The sequence below is a fragment of the Sphaerodactylus townsendi genome, linkage group LG04 (genome assembly GCF_021028975.2).
Source record: "Sphaerodactylus townsendi isolate TG3544 linkage group LG04, MPM_Stown_v2.3, whole genome shotgun sequence".
NCBI lineage: Eukaryota > Metazoa > Chordata > Lepidosauria > Squamata > Sphaerodactylidae > Sphaerodactylus > Sphaerodactylus townsendi.
The window spans coordinates 70,974,900-70,989,095 of NC_059428.1; the positions used below are offsets into that span (position 1 = coordinate 70,974,900).

The window sequence follows — 14,196 nt, forward strand, 5'->3', positions numbered from 1 at the left end:
ATCATAAGGGGAAAGAGGGACTTTAGAAACAAGTTTAACTGGTTTTCTAAATTAAGAAAATCCGAGAACTGTAAGAGAAACCAGTTACAGGAAGTAGCACAGCACAAGAGGGATGCCCCCAGGCTCAGCCTCTGGCATTTCCAGTTCAAGGATCACAATTTCACCTACTGGGAAAGGCCCTATTTCATCTGTAACAAGCTAGGTAGACAAAGGGAATCAAGCAAGCCCAAGAATGTAGACTGCCATCACATGTATTTTTATGAGAACGGTCGTTTTATGGAGTTTATGGAGTGAGACAAGTATATTTGTTGAGGCCCACAGCAAAAGGCACTCAAAAACCTCTGTCCTACTGAATTACAGAACAAAGGCCCTTTCTGCACCGCAACAGTGCGGGGGTGCGTCGGCATAAACAATGCCGACGCACCCCCCTGGGACCGTTTGCATGGATGGTCCCAGGAGGGCGGCAGGCAGCGGTGCAGCCTTCGCACAGGCTGCGCCGTCGCCAAACGCCTACCTTGTCTCCTGGCTTCCAGCTCGTCGCAGAAGCCAGGGGACACGCCCCCACAGCCTGGAGCGTCGGCTCTGGTGTCACAGGCCAGGGGGGCGTGTCCCCTGGCCTCTGCGACAAGCCGGAAGCCAGGAGAAAAGGTAGGCATTCGGGAAAGGGGGGGGGGGAAATGGCACCTTCCAGCCACTGTTTCCGAAATACCTTGCTCAGGGAGCGAGGTTTGGAAACAGCGGCTTCGCGCCGCTCAGGGGTTGCGAGGCCGCCGCCGTGCGAACCCCTCCCCAGGGACGCTGTTTTTAGCGTCCCTGGGACGCTGTATTCCACCCATGTGGAAACAGCCAAAGCTTCAAAGTCTCCGGATTAAGATCTCTGTTCTATTATCATGCAGCTTAAAAAAAGTGATCTGCGAGGTTTCAGATTTAGTCAAATTATAGGTTCATATTCTATGTATTGGAAGCCCATATGGCCCAGGATTGGTGTGAGGGTTCAGGCAGCCCAGTGCTTTAGGTGTCTCAACTTTCATACTTCCTTTCTTTTACAAACGTAAATGGTGGAAACTGCCAGAGTGGTGAATACATCTCTCTATATAAATGAGTATCTTTCTCCCTGCTCCCTTTCTACAGTTTTCTGGTGTTGGTGGAACACTGGGTTGAGGGAGAACAGCAAAAGAAGATGAGGACTATATATGAAAAAGATACTGGGACATATAGTATAAGCACAAAAGCTGGAGAAGCTGACAAATGAAAAAGTGCAGTAAAGTTTTTGCACAACCCAACCAAGAATTTTTCCACCACAAACAGAAATCTGGAAGTTGCTCAGCCTCAGCTTTTAGAGGGCATTTATTACTGGATTTTACTTTTGTATGGATAACATATATACTTTCATGTCCTGCAGTGTGTCAATATCTGTACCACCTGAGTTTGCTTACAGATCGTAGAGCACCACACAGCAAAACAGACAGAAGGTTGGAGCCCCCCCCCCCACCAATTTTACAAGCAGGGTAAATAAAAGCCCAGTAATAACCACTGACACACAAAGCCTAGCGTTGTAGAATAACTTACATTTCACTCAACTCCCACTCAAAAATCATAAAAGTATTCTGAAGTACCTATTTGTAAACAATGGGTTCAGTACTGGAGCAGCAGAACAAGAAGTACTGGTGTGCGAGGAGGGGGGGAGGCCAAGTTAAACAACAGAAAATAACTACCCTTAACCACTCCAGGCTCTGATAAAACAGAACTCTGTAAAAGTTATGCCAAAGCAATTGGGTCTTTAAGGGGCTGTTTTTGCAGGGAAAAAAAATCTAAGTCCCTTTATGCGTGCAATACTTACCCCATGGCTGTTTGCTTCGCAGTGAATTTTTACTTCTGGGATTCTCTTGCTATGAAGTATCCCTAGCTGAGCTGATATGACAATTTGTCGGTCTATTTCCTTGTTCTCTGGGGAGATTGCTAGACCATGTCAGTTTTATGTCAGTTTCAGGCCTCAAGCATAAAAATAAAACAAACAGCCCTTTCCATCTTTCCAAAATGATGGCTGGAAGAGCAGGAGAAACTGTTGTTGTGGGAGTGGGAAAATGTGGGGAGGAGTGAGAAAACTAAAGGAAAGCAAAATGCATGGTAATTTCTTTTGCTCTCCCTGCAAAGGAAGAGGAAAAACTGCACTTTCAGAAACCATGGAAATTCTCTAATTGAGGGTATGGTGACTGCTGAAGAGGGGAAACGTGTGTAACTGACAATTCAAACCAAAGGGAATGCATGCTTAGAGCAAAAGAGACCATAAATGCATAAATGTCCTACATCTTATGGTTTCTCATGTGGGAAGCAATTGATCTAGTGTTGCTTCAAACCTCAAAAGGTGCCTATCCATTACAGTCTAGGGTTGCCAGCCCCAGGTGGAACCTGGAAATACAAGTGATCTCTAGACTACATGAATCAGTTCCCTGGAGGAAATGGGAGCTTTAGAGGGTGGACTCTATGGCATCACATTTTGTGCACCTACTTTCCTATTTTTGCTCTTTCCTGGAGAAGTCTGGTAGTTTCAAAAATTAACACCTGAGGATAATACCACACCCTATCCACACCCCTTTTCTCTGGCAAGCAACTACTGATAGGAGTTTGACATGCTGGCATTCTCTCCTTTCAAAATTCCTGAACAGTAGCCAGACAATTGAGCAACCTACGTCAATTCAACACACACAGAAAGCAACCCCACCCATAAGACCTCGCCCACATGCATCAGTGGAGAGAGCAGCTCTGTGCACTACTCAGCTGGGGATGTGTATGGGGGGGGGGGGATATTTTTCAGATTCAGATTTCAGGAATGTGTTTCATGCTAGTATTCTGGAGTCAGCCACCCCTTTTGGAAGTCTGGTTCTGGCTCTTTTTTCAAGAATTCCAAAAATTTACAGGTTTATGTTTCCCTATGGGAAAGGGGGGACCAGAGTGACTGTTTTTCATGCAAATGACACCAACATTACAGGGAACCTAGTCTTGCCTGTCCACTAAAGACCCCCAATTTTCAAGGAAATCAAGAGGTTAATTTCCGGGATAAAGTTGCCTAGATTTGCAGTGGATTGGATGCCACCATTGAGCAGTTCTCAGTGGGGTGTTCAGAGGGCTGTCTGGTCACGTTGTGATGGATCAGTTTCAGTTATTGCGGTCTGAGGATGTGGACAGGTTGCTCGCAGGGATGCGGATTACAACTTGCCTCCTGGACCTGTGCCCATCTTGGCTGATTAGATCAAGTCGAGGGGGACTGGCTGAGTGGATCCAGGGTGTTGTCAACGCATCAGGGAGCGGTGGTGCAGTGGTTCACCCCCTTCTGAAGAAGCATTGCCTAGATTCTACAGTTCTGGACAATTACCATCCAGTTGCAAGTGTCCCATTTTTAGGGAAGGTCCTGGACACAGGGATGGCTACTCAACTGCAGACATGCCTAGAGGAAGCTGACTATCTAGATCCATTTCAATCTGGTTTCAGATGGGGTTTCAGTACAGAAACGGCCTTGGTCGCCCTGATGGATGACCTCTACCAGGAGAGGGACAGGGGGGAATTCCTCCCTGTTAATACTTCTGGAAATCACAGCCGCTTTCGATACCATTGACCATGGTATCCTCCTGGAGCAGCTCTGTGGGTTGGATTTTGGGGGCACTGTTCTTCAGTGGTTCTCTCCAGAGAGTAGCAGTGGGGGGTTCCTGTTCCCAAGGCCTTCAATGTGTGACCCCCCCAGGGTCCCCCGCATCAATGACAGCTGAACGATGGGGATTTTAATGATGTTTTTATTGACTGTTTTTAAATGATGTTTTTATGGTGGTTTTTAATGTTTATGTTTTGTGTTTTTAGGATTTTATGTTTTTGTGAGGAAAGGGCATCCTGTAATTCCAACTCACACCAACATGATAGGTAGCTTTAATCTCGGATGGAGAATAGGAAGGCCTATGCAAATGTACCAGAGTAAAACTTCAAAGGCCTAAATTACCTTGTGGCTGGAACAGAGTTTTCCTGGGAAGGTGAAAACAAAGGATTTAAGATTCCACTTTGGGACTTGGCCAGGGAACCATTTCTGGGCCATGGGCTCCCGAGATAAGAACAAAGAAATCCTATAAGTATGTACTATGCCGAGAAAACTATGGGAAAGCAATCTTTTTTATTTTATCGTTTGAAATAAAGACTTTATAAACTCAGCAGTTGGAGAGCCTGGTTAGAAAAGAACCCGGATTTCTAGAGGTAAGGCTGGAGGCCTCAGTCTTGAGCTCATGACAGTTTTAATGGGGCTTTTAATCCCATTATGTAAGCAGCCCTGGGACTTCAGTGTAGGGCGGGGTATAAATGGAATAAATACATTTCTACAGGCCCCTGGGAAAAACAACTTGGGCTGGAGGATGCAATGTTCAGTTGCCCCTAGACATCCTATTTGCCTCCTATCAGGATGGGCCCCTTGGCTCATCCCCCCCTCCCCCTTTCAGCCTTCCAGGAAAGGAAAGCTAAAATGCAGCCACAGTTCTCCAGGGTGTGGCCAAGCCCCTATCCTTTGTAATGTTAACTCTGTATTTGAATGTTGGTATTCTTCCCTTTGTTATCTTACTGTAACTGAAGCTCTTGGGCCTGGCAAGGGGGTGGGCCAAGGGCAGCAGGGATTTAAGGTTTGGTTCTTTCTATATTCCCCAGAATTCGTCTATCCCTCGCATGCTTCAGTCCTCAATAAAGTCTCACGTTTTTTAAAGAAAACCTACAGGTCACTTTATTCTGGGACTGCGGTCTCACACCTCCATGGTTTTCCATGGGGAAAAAATTGCCATGCTGTCTCCAGGGTACCAAGAGCAATCATTGCTCGTTGCAGCTGACTTATGGTGATCCTGGTGGGGTTTTCAAAGGCAAGAGGCCTTCTGAGGTGGTTTGCCATTGCCTGCCTCTGCATGACAACTCTGGACTTTCTCGAGGGTCTCCCATCTAAGTGCTTACCAGAGCTGACCCTGATTATCTTTTGAAATCTGATGAAATTGGCCTATCTTGGGTCATCCAGGCCAGCGCAGTGGTACATTACCCCAAACAAAAAACAAAATCTCACCCTGAAATGAAGTCAAGGTCTGCAGCCTTTTTATCCTGTTTGTCCATGTTCAGAAGGCTATGAAAGTGTTGTTGTGATTGGGCAAACAGTTCTATTTATTTAAAACATTTATTAGATGCCTTTTAACCTTATAGCATTCAAGGTAACTTACAATATAAATAAAACATTGGTTATAAAATGAATAAAAGATATTTTAAAATTTCAAAAATGAAATGAGTCAAATGCATTTCTAAATAAAACTGTCTTCAGCGGTCTCCTGAAGACAGGGGGCCAGGTTATTCTATGATTGTGGAGATGCCTCTAAAAAGGTCCTCTCTCATATGCCTGTCAGACAAGCTTTTTTGATTGGTGGAACAGTCAGGAGGGCCTCCCCCATGATCTTAATACCTGGGTGGGAACATATGGGAAAAGATGGTCTTTCAGATACCTAAAGACTTGTAGGGTTTTAAAGCGCAAACCAACACTGGTCTGACTGAACCAGAAATGGAGATAGCTGATGCACCAGCCAAAGTTAGGTAAAGTCACTCCAAGGCACCATAGCCACCTGGTTTTCAAGGCAGTATAATGCCATCCAAAAGAGCTCCAGTCCTGGTCTACCATTCCACTAATCCAGAGAATCTCAGTCTCGTCAGGATTAATGTTCAGCTTGTTTACCCTCACCCAGCCCATTACTAACTCCAATCACTGGTTCAAAATATCAACAGTATCCATTGAATTATGTGGAAAAGAAAGGTGGAGCTATCATCTATATATTGGTAACATCACAGCCCATTCCTCCTGATGATCTCTTCCAGTAGTCTCATGTAGATATTAAATAGAATGGGGGATAAGATGGGGCCCTGCAGAACCCAAAGAAAAGAAGTTACTGGCAGAGCAGGAATTTCCCAGCAAAACTTTCCCCTCACATCACACTTGAATCATTTTAACACAGTCCCCCTTAGTCCCAGTGCTGATGCGGATCAGTAGGACACTATGGCTAATAGTACTGAAGGCCACTGAGAGATCCCCCAGAACAAGTTGGGTCGTATTTCCCAAGTCTAGTCCTAGTGATTCTCCTAACATCTCCTTCCATTCTGAGAGACCAACTTCCCTCCTGATGCCTGGGAAACATATCACACAGAAGAAAGCCTAGGAGCTTTAAAATGCCAGCCCCAGACATTCCTGGAAATTCTAAAAAATGTTTAGGATCCAGATACTGCTATTCTAAGAATCCTGAACACAACTCCAGATACCTAAATATATCCCCAAAATGCCAATGGTATCTAGGAATGGAAATATTCGAACATACATAATGGCTCTCTATGTTCATGCAGCCAAAGTTCTGTGTGTGTGTGTGTGGTGTGTGTGTGTGTGTGTGTGTGTGTGTGTGTGTGAGAGAGAGAGAGAGAGAGAGAGAGAGAGAGAGAACTCACCCCCTTCCCTCTAAATGGTCCTATTTTACTAAAACCCAAGGCCAACCAAGCTGGAGAGGCTAACAGGGGAGGTGGGGGAATCATGGAAATTCTCCCCACTCTGTCTGCTGCAGGAATCTATAAACTCTCAGGGACCTGGGCAAGCCACTCTTTCTACCACTCCTTTAATATTCCTTGCCCCAGGAACCCTCAATTCTCATTTGGCTTATGCACAAAGACATGTTTTCTTCTCTGTATCTGGGGAATTCCCAGAGAGACAGAGACTCCTGTCTTGTCTGTGGGTGCGTTTTGCTACTTGCCTGACTGGGGTTGGAATTTGCTATTAGACCTAATAAAATTATAGCAGGATTGCTGAACTAATAATGTAATCAACTGCATCAAACTGAGATTAACCATGTCTGAAAAATTATTCTCAGAATATTTTGCTGCTGGGATCCTTCCTTTTCCATTTCCTCCTAACCATGCCTGCCCATTCACAAAATACATCCTAAAGGAGACTGATCTGATTATAAACACTGCACATTAAATAGTTAATGTCACCAGCAACAAAATGGGATCATGTCTGTACCCCCTAAGAACATTAACTTCCAGTCATAATGGGAAAGGAATTCTGAACAGATCCCTTTAAGAAACAGGAACCAACAAAATCTCTAGAATTTTGCCAGACTGGAACTGTATCCAACATCTTTTGACATCTGACCTGTACCCATTTGAAAAAGCTTTCCAGCCATCCTATCTGCAAGAGCTATTTGTAACTTGAGTTTGCACAAGATACCCACAGCAGATGAAGTTTCCAAAGCCCAAGTATCAACTGGAAGTGTTTCAGCAAGACGGCGACTCAAATGAGACTATTTTCAAATAGCATTCTTATGCATTAAGTATTACTTAATTCATTTTTTGCATGTTGAATATTTGTACAATGGACGCAAGAAACCCAGTGGCCAAAAATTTTGACAACTGATTCACAAATGTTGGATTAGTAACATTTAAGTAATGCTTAACATCATAAGGGCATTTTCGCAGTCACTGATCTACCACACGAAAATAAAACCTGCACTGCAAAAATATTGATATGCATTTGATGTGAAAATGGATCTCTTCCACTTTCTACCCAAAAACATTTGTGCATCAAATGAAAAAAAAATTGCGGCTCAAAAACACTGTTTTAGTTGTGTGGAAGCAATCTTACAGTCCGGTCCTATGCAAGCATACTCAAAAGTAGGTCCTACTGTGTCATGAGCCTTACTCAGGAAAAAGTGCACAGGACTACAGCACAAAAGATGCTTTGTAGGGTGATTCAGTGCAGGTTTTCTCAGAAGTAAGTCCTACTAAGTTCCTGATAGATTGAATTCGTGTGGATATTTAGAAGTCAACTACAGTGAGCAAAGCCGAGCTTCCTTATGAATAAATATGCACTGAATTGCATCAGCTCAGCAGTATCATTTGTGAGCACTCTACTTAAACTATGGTCTAGAAACAAGAGCACAGAGCAGTCTCAGGTAAGCGCATCATCCAATATTATAACTAGTCTGGAGCGCAATTTTTTTCCTTTTAAATGTTGGATGAGAGAGAGACTGCCTTTTTATTTCAAAGGAGATCTCGCAAAAGCAAAACCGCCTGTTTGCCTCGATAGCCCTTTTGACTGGCATCATCCATTTCTGAGGGGTGGGAGGGATCGGTTGTTTTGGAAAGGCCAAGGCAGCGACCGACCAAAGCAAGAGTGAGGGAAAATGTTTCCAATCCCATGCGGCGGCATCCTTAAATCTATAGCAAAAGGGAATGTAGTTGCATATATATCACCCCACACTCAATAAACCCGGCGCAAAATCTCGCCTCTCATTTTCAGCCGTTGCAATTCAGATGCAATTAAAAGATGCACGACTTTACGATGCAATTAAAAGATGGACGAGAAGGAGCACAGCCGCGCTGCTTTTTCTGCAAAAATGACTAACACAGGAAAATCTTGCACTTATTCACGAAGAAGGAGCTTGCGGAGCCCAACTTCCTCACCTACCTTCCTCCCCATCGGGCTAAAAGCCGTCCCTTAATGTTGTTTCCCCCCTCTGATGTTTAATCTTTATTTTCAATTGTTGCCCTGTACTTACTTGGAACGGAAACAAGAAACAACCGCCTGGATGGAAAGCGCCGCCTCGCCCAGAGCAGCGCTGCTGCTGGTTGCCTACGAAGTACTCCGCGTGCGGGAATAGCCTTTCTCACTCCACTGTACCTTTTGGAAAGAAGCCGCTGATTGGCAGGGACGGGGGCGTAGGGGGACACACCTCTCCAATGGGAAAGCGGCTTGTCAGTGGAGCCGCTTGCGCAATTTGCTTCTCGTGCCACATGTCGGAGCGGCAGGAGGGAGGTGAGCGAGGCTGACCGCGGCGGTCCTTTTCAGACCGGATTTCCTGCTCCTCTTTGGAAGCTTGGCTGCCTCTGGTTTAGAGCGGGAGCTGCTCCTAGGAGACTTTACATTTGGAGTAGTTCAGAAGTTGCCCACTAAAAAAAAATCCGACGCAGTTTAGACAAAATGTGAATGGGCAGTAAGGTTCCCTTACTGGAGTGGAGTACGATTGGGGAGCCGAAATCGAGAATATGCAACCCTAACTACATAACGAAACCCAGTAATTATTATCCACATCTTGCATGTCACCCTTGAACGGAGAAAGAGGAATTTATTATGACAACCCTGTGATGTCGGCCAGTGCAGTTAATACCCATGTTTTGGCGATTGGTTGTTAGATTTCAGATGGTAGGGGAGTGAGGTTAATAGTGGCTTTCAGAACGAAATACGATAGCGTCCATACAGGTCTCCAGTGCAACAGTGCACCATACGATTGCTGTCGAGATGCAAAGCAGCAGTGGAACAGTCAGGTAGCATATAAAAACAGCTTTGCAGGAATTCTTGTATGTTCAAAATCACTTGAAAACAGCAGCCAACAAAAGGGTAGGAGCAACAGATGGTTCAGATAGGTTGGTAAGGGGGAAAATGAAAAGCATAGCTATGTTTATAATTCCCTCCTTTTCTCCAAGGAACTCCAAGAGGGGAAGTCCTCCTATGGATTAAAAACTGGTTAAGAAACAGGAAGCAAAGAGTGGGTGTATATGGGAAGTTCTCACAATGGAGAGATGTCTGGAGTGGTGTCCCCCAGGGATCCGTTTTGGGACCAGTGCTCTTTAACCTATTCATAAATGACCTGGAAGTAGGGGTGGGTAGCGTGGTGGCCAAGTTTGCAGATGATACCAAATTATGTAGGGTGGTGAGAACCACAAAGGATTGCGAAGAGCTCCAAGCGGACCTTGATAAATTAGTTGAATGGGCTAAGAAATGGCAAATGCAGTTCAATGTAGCAAAATGTAAAGTGATGCACATAGGGGCAAAAAATCCAAACTTCACATACAAGCTACAGGGGTCAGTGCTATCAGTCACAGACCAGGAAAGGGATTTGGGCGTCTTAGTTGATAGTTCCATGGGAATGTCAACTCAATGCATGGCAGCTGTGAAAAAGGCAAACTCTATGCTGGGGATCATTAGGAAAGGAATTGAGAATAAAACTGCAAAGATTGTCATGCCCTTATAAAAAGCAGTGGTGCGACCGCACTTGGAGTACTGTGTCCAGTTCTGGTCGCCGCATCTCAAAAAGCATATTGAAGAGATAGAAAAAGTGCAGAGAAGGGCAACAAGGATGATTGAGGGACTGGAGCACCTTCCTATGAGAGGCTGCAGCATTTGGGACTCTTTAGTTTTGGAGAGTGAGGCGGTTAAGGGGGATATGATTGAAGTCTACAAAATTATGCATGTACGGTAGAAAATGTTGACAGAGAGAAATTTTTCTCTCTTTCTCACAATACTAGAACCAGGGGGCATTCATTGAAAATGCGGGGAGAATTAGGACTAATAAAAGGAAACACTTCTTCACGCAACGTGTGATTGGTGTTTCTAATATGCTGCCACAGGTGGTGGTGATGGCCACTAACCTGGATAGCTTTAAAAGGGGGGGCTTCGGATTGACGATTTGCTGGAGAAGTCGCATTTTATGGCTACCAATCTTGATCCTCTTTGCAAATGCCTTAACAGACCAGGTGATCGGGAGCAACAGCCGCAGAAGGCCATTGCTTTCACATCCTGCATGTGAGCTCCCAAAGGCACCTGGTGGGCCACTGCGAGTAGCAGAGAGCGGGACTAGATGGACTCTGGTCTGATCCAGCTGGCTTGTTCTTATGTTCTTATGTCACCCAGTAAATGTAATAGCAAGCAGTGATTGGAACCTGAACCGGGCCAGATCTAGATGAAGAGAGGCCCTATGCTATTCTATTTGTGAAGCCTTCCCAATCCCCCACCCTCAGGACTAGAGGAAGGTGGAAGACTGCTTTAAACAAAACTGAGTAAAGCCAAGAATGAAAACAGGTGTTTAAAATTCTACAATTCCTCCTCTAAAGAACCTAAGACGTTATTGTTAAATACTGTCATTGGAAAAAAATACATATATGTTAAAATTGACGCCATGAAAAACTTTTGCCATAATCGAATTTTGAAAACATTTTGTGGAATAAGCAGGAATTTTTAGGAAAATGAAATTGTAAGTTTATTGTCCTTCTGAAGGCAATAAAATGAGTACCCAGCTTGCTGCGGGTAAAGTGTAGATGACTGGGAAGGTTATGGCAAACCAACCCATAAACACAGTTTGCTCAATAAACATTGTGACCCCATGGGTCAGTCATGTCCCAGTGCTTGCACAGGAAGCTACCTTTACCTTTTTTACTTAAACAATATTATGCTTAGGAAACAGCAGAAAACGGAAAGGTGGCATGGGGGGGATGTCAATTTCTTGCAAACCTTTACAAAAAACTAGAATTTTTCAAGGAAACATTTAAAACAAAACAATCTAAATTAATTTGCTGCTCTTCTGCACAATTGGGATTGCTAAAAACTGTTTATTTTTTGCTATCAAATCATACTTGACTTACAGCAACCCGTAGGGTTTTCAAGGCAAGAGACGTTCAGAGGTGATTTGCCATTGTCTGCCTCCATGTCACTGGTTACTGCCCCACTATTTGTTTCAGCTTGAGGGCTGTTCATACCAGAGGTCAAGGAAAATCTAGTTAGAGGGCAAAGAAAAGTGATTTCTTACCATCCTTTTGTTTATCTTCACATGCTGCCTGCTGATCTCAGAAATCAATGGAGTGACCAAGTAGCATTGGACATCAGAGGACATGTATGGCTCTGCTTCTAAAAAAAATGTACCATAGCTAGCAGTGGTGCATAAAAGAGCCCAGGAAGCTGTACTGCTTGTACTCTTCCAGTAAGCAGCATGCCTCTTTGGCACCTTCCCAGATACACGCAGCCACTTTGAGAGACTTCGAGCAAGAAGGAAAATGAATCATCACACCCTTGCTGACAAGTCCTAACTCATGCCAAGTATCAGCTCATCTTTGCACCACCGTCATTCTGGAGATTAGTGAATACTATTGCCTTTATTTTTAGAATGTTTTCAGCAGGAGTCCCGTCTTCCACAGAATTCATTTCAGTCTGTCTTTCCCTCAACAAGGGGCCCAAGGGATCTTACAAAAAGCATGCCAAACAAACATATCCAGTATGCAATTACCAAAAAATTGATATGTCAGAGACCACACAATGTGCCCAAAAGATTAAGCTTCAACCAACATACATAAGAAAGTAATCTCTTGAAAACACTGCCTCTGGTAAACGATTCCAAGGGTAAGGGCTGTGCCCTGCCAAAGACCACCCTACAATCTTAAGCAAGCACTTCTGAGGAAAGTTGAACTGGCTTACAGCTTTGTATCACGAGAGGTGGTCCTTTGTGGACCACAAACTTCAAAGCCTTACGATTGTCACATAAGCCGTTAGAATCTGACAATATTTTAATTCCATCATAAAAGTTTTAAGTAGGAATTTAATAGGGAGCAATTTAGAATGGACATATGGCAAACCTGGAAGAAGAGAACATACGTGATAGCCAGAGTGGTGAAATACTAGATTAGATCTAGAGATCCAGAATCAAACCCTAACTAAACCAAATACTTGAGTGACCCTGCACCAGTCATTCTCTTGGTCCACAGGGCTGTTATGAGGGTCATGCATATGAAAGAAATGTACACATTTTATCCGGTATAGAACTGCAATTTGTGCTTGTGGCAATCCATGCACATGCATATGGTCAAGCATTGGAAGAAAAAAATTTATGGAAACCCCAGTAGTATTTTTCCCGAGTTACTATTTACTGTTCAAATATTAAGTGACACTTAGAGAACACATTTTGCTCTTCACATAGCCTATTAACTTATTAGAAATCTTATTAAGTAAAAAACAACTGAGTCCTCTCAAGTAGTCATCCACAAAAATATTTTAATGCCACTGAGTGTACTGGTAATTTTTAAATTTGTAAGTTTTTGCACTAAAAACTCCGAGGGTTGTCACTACTATTTATCTTTCACTGAAACCGATCGTTTCCCGATGAGTGAGGTGTCACAAAAGCTATTAGAAAGGTAGCATTTTGACACTATTGGTATATCATGTGTCCGAACTAGGAGAAACCAACTCACTTATAGTTCTAAAGTTTAAAAAATTACCAGTTTACATTCAGAGGGTGGGGTAAACACTAAAGGAAACAGGGTCCGATCTTTCTATTTCATAGTACTTGTTAAAAAACGTCTTTCATTAACTCACAGTACAATCCTAAACTGACTTGCATCCCTTCTAAGTCCCTGAGCATCAATTTCCATCTCGGATGACATTGTTGGTCATCTAAGAAATTATGGGGCATACTCCCATTTTCAGGGAAAAGTTATACTTGGGACTATCTCACAATATCATTACAGTACTGACTTAGCAAGCAATCAAATGCTTGGACCAAAATCTTACAGCTGAAACACAAATTGGTTAAATAAAGCTACTGGAAAAGAAGGAGTTTGGATTTATATCCCCCCTTTCTCTCCTGTAGGAGACTCAAAGGGGCTTACAATCTACTTGCCCTTCCCCCCGCACAACAAACACCCTGTGAGGTGGGTGAGGCTGAGAGAGCTCCAAAAAGCTGTGACTAGCCCAAGGTCACCCAGCTGGCATGTGTGGGAGTCCACAGGCTAATCTGAATTCTCCAGATTTTTGGCTTCTCACCCTGTTCTCATCTGAATTTTGGCTTCTCACCCTGTGTGCAGATTAAATTGATTTGCAGTTTTAACCTGCACTTGTGCCTTGGGACAGTAAGAAGTGTAGCCTATAAATAAAACCCACTAAAGCCAAATCAGTATGGCATGCCAGCAATAACTGCTAATAATTAACTGCAGGCTCAAGAAACAAACATTTTAATCTGAAAATGCAAGTTTTTAAAATACTTCCATATTGGGAATTCAGTAACAAATTGATTATTACCTGAAACACTTGTTTAGAACTGCCCCAACTAAATGGAATCTGGGACATTAATGGAAGAAAAACAAACAATGGCAGAATACATGATATAAGCATTCTCAAGAATTCAAGAAGGCATCAGCACAGATAGCAACTGTGGTTCTCGGCTACATGAAAGTCTTAGGTTTAAAGTCTTCATTGCTAAGCCAAGATGAATGATTATTTCTGTAGAGACCCCTCCTCCAGTGAACAAAGATGGAAACTTTTGTGAATTGGAGTACAATTTGTTTTTCCTTTAAGGGTAAGATTTTGTTTTGTGGTACACAAACAGCATGTCACTTTAA

At 43.5% G+C, this 14,196-nt stretch overlaps 1 protein-coding gene across 2 annotated transcripts in view; it reads right to left on the bottom strand.

Moving 5' to 3' along the window:
- The window catches only part of LOC125431702 (cystathionine beta-synthase-like protein), a 55,134-nt gene extending 46,423 nt beyond the window's left edge, over window positions 1–8,711 (bottom strand). For both annotated transcript variants that reach the window (XM_048494738.1, XM_048494737.1), the window contains exon 1: window positions 8,595–8,711. The gene's annotated coding sequence lies outside the window, so the exon portion shown is untranslated. The remainder of the gene's footprint in view (window positions 1–8,594) is intronic.
- Window positions 8,712–14,196: the final 5,485 nt, after the last annotated feature.